This window comes from Heptranchias perlo, unplaced genomic scaffold (assembly GCF_035084215.1).
Source record: "Heptranchias perlo isolate sHepPer1 unplaced genomic scaffold, sHepPer1.hap1 HAP1_SCAFFOLD_305, whole genome shotgun sequence".
Lineage (NCBI taxonomy): Eukaryota > Metazoa > Chordata > Chondrichthyes > Hexanchiformes > Hexanchidae > Heptranchias > Heptranchias perlo.
This window is the reverse complement of record NW_027139317.1, coordinates 320,001-327,500: the sequence shown is the minus strand read 5'-3', so window position 1 is coordinate 327,500 and position 7,500 is coordinate 320,001.

Sequence of the window (7,500 nt, the reverse complement as noted above, 5' to 3'; positions counted from 1 at the left end):
CCGTTTTGGACTTAGTCTCTGCGGGCCGTTTCTCATCTTTTGGTTCATCAGTTCCCCTCTTTTAATAATTTTTTGGCTGCTTTCGTTTGATCATTTCCCTGCCTTCTGGGTAACTTTTCCACCTTAGGACTTCATCGCCGCACATTGTTTTCGACTTCTGGTTGATCATTTCACCCCTTTTAATCATTTTTGTAACTTTTGGTTAACCATTTCACCCAGCTTCTGGTTAACCATTTCCCCTTTGGGACTTAGTCTGTGAGCATTCTTTTGGGATTCTGGTTAACCATTTGCCAATTTTTAAAAAATGTTGCCACTTTTGTTTAATGCTTTCTGGTCAACCTTTCCCTCTTTCAGACTTCACCGCGGCACATTGCTTCAGCCTCCTGGTTAATCATTTCACCCCTTTTAATCATTTTTGCAACTTTTGGTTAACCATTTCCCCCAGCTTCTGGTTAACCATTTCCCCTTTGGGACTTGGTCTCTGAGCATTCTTTTGGGATTCTGGTTAATCATTTGCCAATTTTTAAAAAATGTTGCCACTTTTGTTTAATGCTTTCTGGTCAACCTTTCCCTCTTTCAGACTTCACCGCGGCACATTGCTTCAGCCTCCTGGTTAATCATTTCACCCCTTTTAATCATTTTTGCAACTTTTGGTTAACCATTTCCCCCAGCTTCTGGTTAACCATTTCCCCTTTGGGACTTGGTCTCTGAGCATTCTTTTGGGATTCTGGTTAATCATTTGCCACTTTTTTAAAAATGTTGCCACTTTTGTTTAATGCTTTCTGGTCAACCTTTCCCTCTTTCAGACTTCACCGCGGCACATTGCTTCAGCCTCCTGGTTAATCATTTCACCCCTTTTAATCATTTTTGCAACTTTTGGTTAACCATTTCCCCCAGCTTCTGGTTAACCATTTCCCCTTTGGGACTTAGTCTCTGAGCATTCTTTTGGGATTCTGGTTAATCATTTGCCAATTTTTTAAAAATGTTGCCACTTTTGTTTAATGCTTTCTGGTCAACCTTTCCCTCTTTCAGACTTCACCGCGGCACATTGCTTTAGCCTCCTGGTTAATCATTTCACCCCTTTTAATCATTTTTGCAACTTTTGGTTAACCATTTCCCCCAGCTTCTGGTTAACCATTTCCCCTTTGGGACTTAGTCTCTGAGCATTCTTTTGGGATTCTGGTTAATCATTTGCCACTTTTTTAAAAATGTTGCCGCTTTTGTTTAATGCTTTCCCTGCTTTGTGGTCAACCTTTTCCCCTTTAGGACTTCACCGCGGCACATTGCTTCAGCCTCCTGGTTAATCATTTCACCCCTTTTAATCATTTTTGCAACTTTTGGTTAACCATTTCCCCCAGCTTCTGGTTAACCATTTCCCCTTTGGGACTTGGTCTCTGAGCATTCTTTTGGGATTCTGGTTAATCATTTGCCACTTTTTAAAAAATGTTGCCGCTTTTGTTTAATGCTTTCCCTGCTTTCTGGTCAACCTTTTCCCCTTTAGGACTTCACCGCAGCACATTGCTTTAGCCTCCTGGTTAATCATTTCACCCCTTTTAATCATTTTTGCAACTTTTGGTTAACCATTTCCCCCAGCTTCTGGTTAACCATTTCCCCTTTGGGACTTAGTCTCTGAGCATTCTTTTGGGATTCTGGTTAACCATTTGCCAATTTTTTTAAAATGTTGCCACTTTTGTTTAATGCTTTCTGGTCAACCTTTCCCTCTTTCAGACTTCACCGCCGCACATAATTTTCGACTTCTGGTTGATCATTTCACCCCTTTTAATCATTTTTGCAACTTTTGGTTAACCATTTCCCCCAGCTTCTGGTTAACCATTTCCCCTTTGGGACTTAGTCCCTGAGCATTCTTTTGGGATTCTGGTTAATCATTTGCCACTTTTTTAAAAATTTTGCCGCTTTTGTTTAATCGTTTCCCTGCTATGTGGTCAACCTTTTCCCCTTTCAGACTTCATCGCCGCGCATTGTTGTCGACTTCTGGTTAATCATTTTTCCCCTTTAAATCTTTTTTTGCCACTTTTGGTTAACCATTTCACCCAGCTTCTGGTTAACCATTTGCCCCATTTTACTGAATTTTTCCGCTTTGGTTTAATCATTTCCCTGCTTTCTTGTCAACCTTTTCCCCTTTTGGACTTCGCCGCCGCACTTTGCTTTTGCCTTCTGGTTAAACATTTCTCCCCTTTTAATCCTTTTTCCCACTTTTGGTTCACCAGTTCACCCAGCTTCTGGTTCACCATTTCCCCTTTGGGACTTAAGTCTCTGAGCATTCTTTTGGGATTCTGGTTAACCATTTGCCACTTTTTAAAAAATGTTGCTGCTTTTGTTTAATGCTTTCCCTGCTTTCTGGTCAACCTTTTCCTCTTTCCGACTTCATCGCCGCACCTTGTTTACGACATCCGGTTAAACATTTCTCCCCTTTCAATCCTTTTTGCCACTTTTGGTTAAGCAGTTCAACCAGCTTCTGGTTAACCATTTGCCCCTTCTTACTGAATTTTTCTGCTTTTGTTTAATCATTTCCCTGCTTTATGGTCAACCTTTTCCCCTTTAGGACTTCGCCGCCGCACTTTGCTTTCGCCTTCTGGTTAATCATTTCACAACATTTTAATCCTTTTTCCCACTTTTGGTTAAACAGTTCACCCAGCTTCTGGTTAACCATTTGCCCCTTTGGGACTTAAGTCTCTGAGCATTATTTTGGGATTCTGGTTAACCATTTGCCACTTTTTAAAAAATGTTGCCGCTTTTGTTTAATCGTTTCCCTGCTTTCTGGTCAACCTTTTCTCCTTTAGGACTTCGCCGCCGCACTTTGCTTTCGCCTTCTGGTTAATCATTTCACCCCTTTTAATCCTTTTTCCCACTTTTGGTTAAACAGTTCACCCAGCTTCTGGTTAACCATTTGCCCCTTTGGGACTTAAGTCTCTGAGCATTCTTTTGGGATTCTGGTTCACCATTTGTCCCTTTTTAAAAGATATTGCTGCTTCTGTTTAATCCTTTCCCTGCTTTGCGGTCAACCTTTTCCTCTTTCAGACTTCATCGCCGCGCATTGTTTTCGACATCTGGTTCAACATTTCTCCCCTTTTAATCCTCTTTCCCACTTTTGGTTAAGCAGTTCACCCAACTTCTGGTTAACCATTTGCCCCTTTTTACTGAATTTTTCTGCTTTGGTTTAATCATTTCCCTGCTTTATGGTCAACCTTTTCCCCTTTAGGACTTTGACGCGGCACATTGCTTTCGCCTTCTGGTTAATCATTTCACCCCTTTTAATCCTTTTTCCCACTTTTGGTTAAACAGTTCACACCAGCTACTGGTTAACCATTTCCCCTTTGGCACTTAAGTCTCTGAGCATTCTTTTGGGATTCTGGTAAACCATTTGTCCCTTTTTAAAAAATGCTGCTGCTTTTGTTTAATGCTTGCCCTGCTTTGCGGTCGATCATTTCACCCCTTTTAATCCATTTTTGCCACTTTGGGTTAAACAGTTCACACAACTTCTGGTTCACCATTTCACATTTCGGAACTTTTATTCCCACCATTACTTTGGGCTTCTGGTTCATCATTTCACGCTGTTTTACAAATCTTTGCCGCTTCACTTTTAATCCACAAACCGTGGCTCGCTTTCGGGTGGGGGGGGGGTAGCGGGTTTGGGCCGGGCACTCGACATCCCGGTGTGCGACCGGGTTCGTTCTGGTACCGCTCGGTGCCCCTCGTCCTGCTCTTGCCGCGGAAGCAAACCAGACGACCGTCGGTCTCACGCCCGAGGGGAGAGGAGGCGGAAAGCGGTTTGCAGCCTTTCGCTGTACCTCCGGCGGGCAGCGCCGCACCTCCGAGTGCTCGGTACCGTTCGCTGCGCCTCGTCCGGCCGCACGCAGCGAGCCAAACCCGGAGGAAATCGGCCTGTGCCTTCTCGAGATATGGGCCTCCGGGTGGGACGGACAAACCGGGGCCCCGAGCTCGCTTTCGGCGGCCCGGCACTCGACTTCCCGGTGTCCGAACGTGATCCTTCCGGTACCCTTCGGTGCCCCTTGCCCGACTCCAGCTCCCGTGCTGAAGCGGAGTCGGTCGGCCTGACGGCCGCCGAGTTAGCCAGCGGAAAGCGGTGCGCAGCCTTTCGCTTGCAGCTCCGGCGGGCAGCGCCGCACCTCCGGCTGCTCAGTGCCGTCCGCTGCTCCCCTTCCGGCTGCACGCAGCGAACCATACCCGGAGGAAATCGGCCTCGGCCTTCCGGAGATATGGGCCTGCGAGTGGGACCAATAAATCGGTGCACATTTCCGGCTCGGTTTCCGGCCTCGGCACTATCAGTTCACGCCGTCCGACCGACGTCGTTCTGGCACGGTTCCGTTGCTCCTTGATCCGGTCCAGCCACGGTAATCAGCCGAAGATGGTGGGGGGGGGACACATTGCCCGCCGAGTTAGCCGGAGGAAATCGGCCTCGGACTTCCTCAGATATCAGCCTCCGGGTGGGACAGACAAACCGGGGACCCGAGCACGCTTTCGGCGGCCCGCTGGTCGACTTCCCGGTGTGCGACCGGGTTCGTTCCGGTACCGTTCGCTGCCCCTCGTCCTGCTCTAGCCGCGGAGACAAACCCGACGACCGTCGGTCTCACGCCCGCGGAGGGAGGTGGCGGAAAGTGGTTTGCAGCCTTTCGCTGTACCTCCGGCGGGCAGCGCCCGACCTCCGAGTGCTCGGTACCGTCCGCTGCGCCTGGTCCTGCCGCACACAACGAGCCATACCCGGTGGAAATCGGCCTGTGCCTTCCAGAGATATGGGCCTCCGGGTGGGACGGACAAACCGGGGCCCCGTGCTCGCTTTCGGCGGCCCGCTAGTCGACTTCCCGGTGTGCGACCGGGTTCCTTCCGGTACCGTTCGCTGCCCCTCGTCCTGCTCTAGCCGCGGAAACAAACCCGACGACCGTCGGTCTCACGCCCGCGGAGGGAGGCGGCGGAAAGTGGTTTGCAGCCTTTCGCTGTACCTCCGGCGGGCAGCGCCCGACCTCCGAGTGCTCGGTACCGTCCGCTGCGCCTGGTCCGGCCGCACGCAACGAGCCATACCCGGAGGAAATCGGCCTGTGCCTTCCGGAGATATGGGCCTCCGGGTGGGACGGACAAACCGGGGCCCCGAGCGGTGGCACCCTGCTCGCTTTCGGCGGCCCGGCACTCGACTTCCCGGTGTGCGAACGTCATCGTTCCGGTACCCTTCGGTGCCCCTTGCCCCACTCTAGCTCCGGTGCTAAAGCGGAGTCGGTCGGTCTCACGGACGCCGAGTTAGCAGGCGGAAAGGGGTGCGCAGCCTTTCGCTGTCACTCCGGCGGGCAGCACCGCACCTCCGAGTGCTCGGTACCGAACGCTGCGCCTCCTCCTGCCGCACGCAACGAGCCATACCCGGAGGAAATCGGCCTCGGCGTTCCGGAGTTATCCGCCTCCGAGTGGGCCTGACCAAGCGGGGTGAACTGGAAATCATTAACCAACGTACTTCCATGTTTTCACCCGCAGAGGGCAGCACTCTCTTCTCCGTTTTAAACTGGGCCGACCCGGCTCCGTTTCGAGACCCGGCACTCGACTTCCCGGTGTGCGACCGGGTTCGTTCCGGTACCGTTCGCTGCCCCTCGTCCTGCTCTAGCCGCGGAACTAAACCCGACGACCGTCGGTCTCACGCCCGCGGAGGGAGGCGGCGGAAAGTGGTTTGCAGCCTTTCGCTGTACCTCCGGCGGGCAGCGCCCGACCTCCGAGTGCTCGGTACCGTCCGCTGCGCCTGGTCCGGCCGCACACAACGAGCCATACCCGGAGGAAATCGGCCTGTGCCTTCCGGAGATATGGGCCTCCGGGTGGGACGGACAAACCGGGGCCCCGAGCGGTGGCACCCTGCTCGCTTTCGGCGGCCCGGCACTCGACTTCCCGGTGTGCGAACGTCATCGTTCCGGTACCCTTCGGTGCCCCTTGCCCCACTCTAGCTCCGGTGCTAAAGCGGAGTCGGTCGGTCTCACGGACGCCGAGTTAGCAGGCGGAAAGGGGTGCGCAGCCTTTCGCTGTCACTCCGGCGGGCAGCACCGCACCTCCGAGTGCTCGGTACCGAACGCTGCGCCTCCTCCTGCCGCACGCAACGAGCCATACCCGGAGGAAATCGGCCTCGGCGTTCCGGAGTTATCCGCCTCCGAGTGGGCCTGACCAAGCGGGGTGAACTGGAAATCATTAACCAACGTACTTCCATGTTTTCACCCGCAGAGGGCAGCACTCTCTTCTCCGTTTTAAACTGGGCCGACCCGGCTCCGTTTCGAGACCCGGCACTCGACTTCCCGGTGTGCGACCGGGTTCGTTCCGGTACCGTTCGCTGCCCCTCGTCCTGCTCTAGCCGCGGAACTAAACCCGACGACCGTCGGTCTCACGCCCGCGGAGGGAGGCGGCGGAAAGTGGTTTGCAGCCTTTCGCTGTACCTCCGGCGGGCAGCGCCCGACCTCCGAGTGCTCGGTACCGTCCGCTGCGCCTGGTCCGGCCGCACACAACGAGCCATACCCGGTGGAAATCGGCCTGTGCCTTCCGGAGATATGGGCCTCCGGGTGGGACGGACAAACCGGGGCCCCGAGCTCGCTTTCGGCGGCCCGCTAGTCGACTTCCCGGTGTGCGAACGTCATCCTTCCGGTACTCAACCGTGCCCCTTGCCCCACTCTAGCTCCGGCGGTAAAGCGGAGTCGGTCGGTCTCACGGACGCCGAGTTAGCAGGCGGAAAGCGGTGCGCAGCCTTTCGCTGTCACTCCGGCGGGCAGCATCGCACCTCCCAGTGCTCGGTACCGTCCGCTGCGCCTGGTCCGGCCGCACACAACGAGCCATACCCGGAGGAAATCGGCCTGTGCCTTCCGGAGATATGGGCCTCCGGGTGGGACGGACAAACCGGGGCCCCGAGCGGTGGCACCCTGCTCGCTTTCAGCGGCCCGTCACTCGACTTCCCGGTATGCGAACGTGATCGTTCCGGTACCCTTCGGTGCCCCTTGCCCCACTCTAGCTCCGGTGCTAAAGCGGAGTCGGTCGGTCTCACGGACGCCGAGTTACCAGGCGGAAAGCGGTGCGCAGCCTTTCGCTGTCACTCCGGCGGGCAGCACCGCATCTCCGAGTGCTCGGTACCGTACGCTGCGCCGCCTCCTGCCGCACGCAACGAGCCATACCCGGAGGAAATCGGCCTCGGCGTTCCGGAGTTATCCGCCTCCGAGTGGGCCTGACCAAGCGGGGTGAACTGGAAATCATTAACCAACGTACTTCCAGGTTTTCACCCGCAGAGGGCAGCACTCTATTCTCCGTTTTAAATTGGGCCGACCCGGCTCCGTTTCGAGACCCGGCACTCGACTTCCCGGTGTGCGAACGTGATCGTTCCGGTACCCAACCGTGCCCCTTGCCCCACTCTAGCTCCGGCGGTAAAGCGAAGTCGGTCGGTCTCACGGACGCCGAGTTAGCAGGCGGAAAGCGGTGCGCAGCCTTTCGCTGTCACTCCGGCGGGCAGCATCG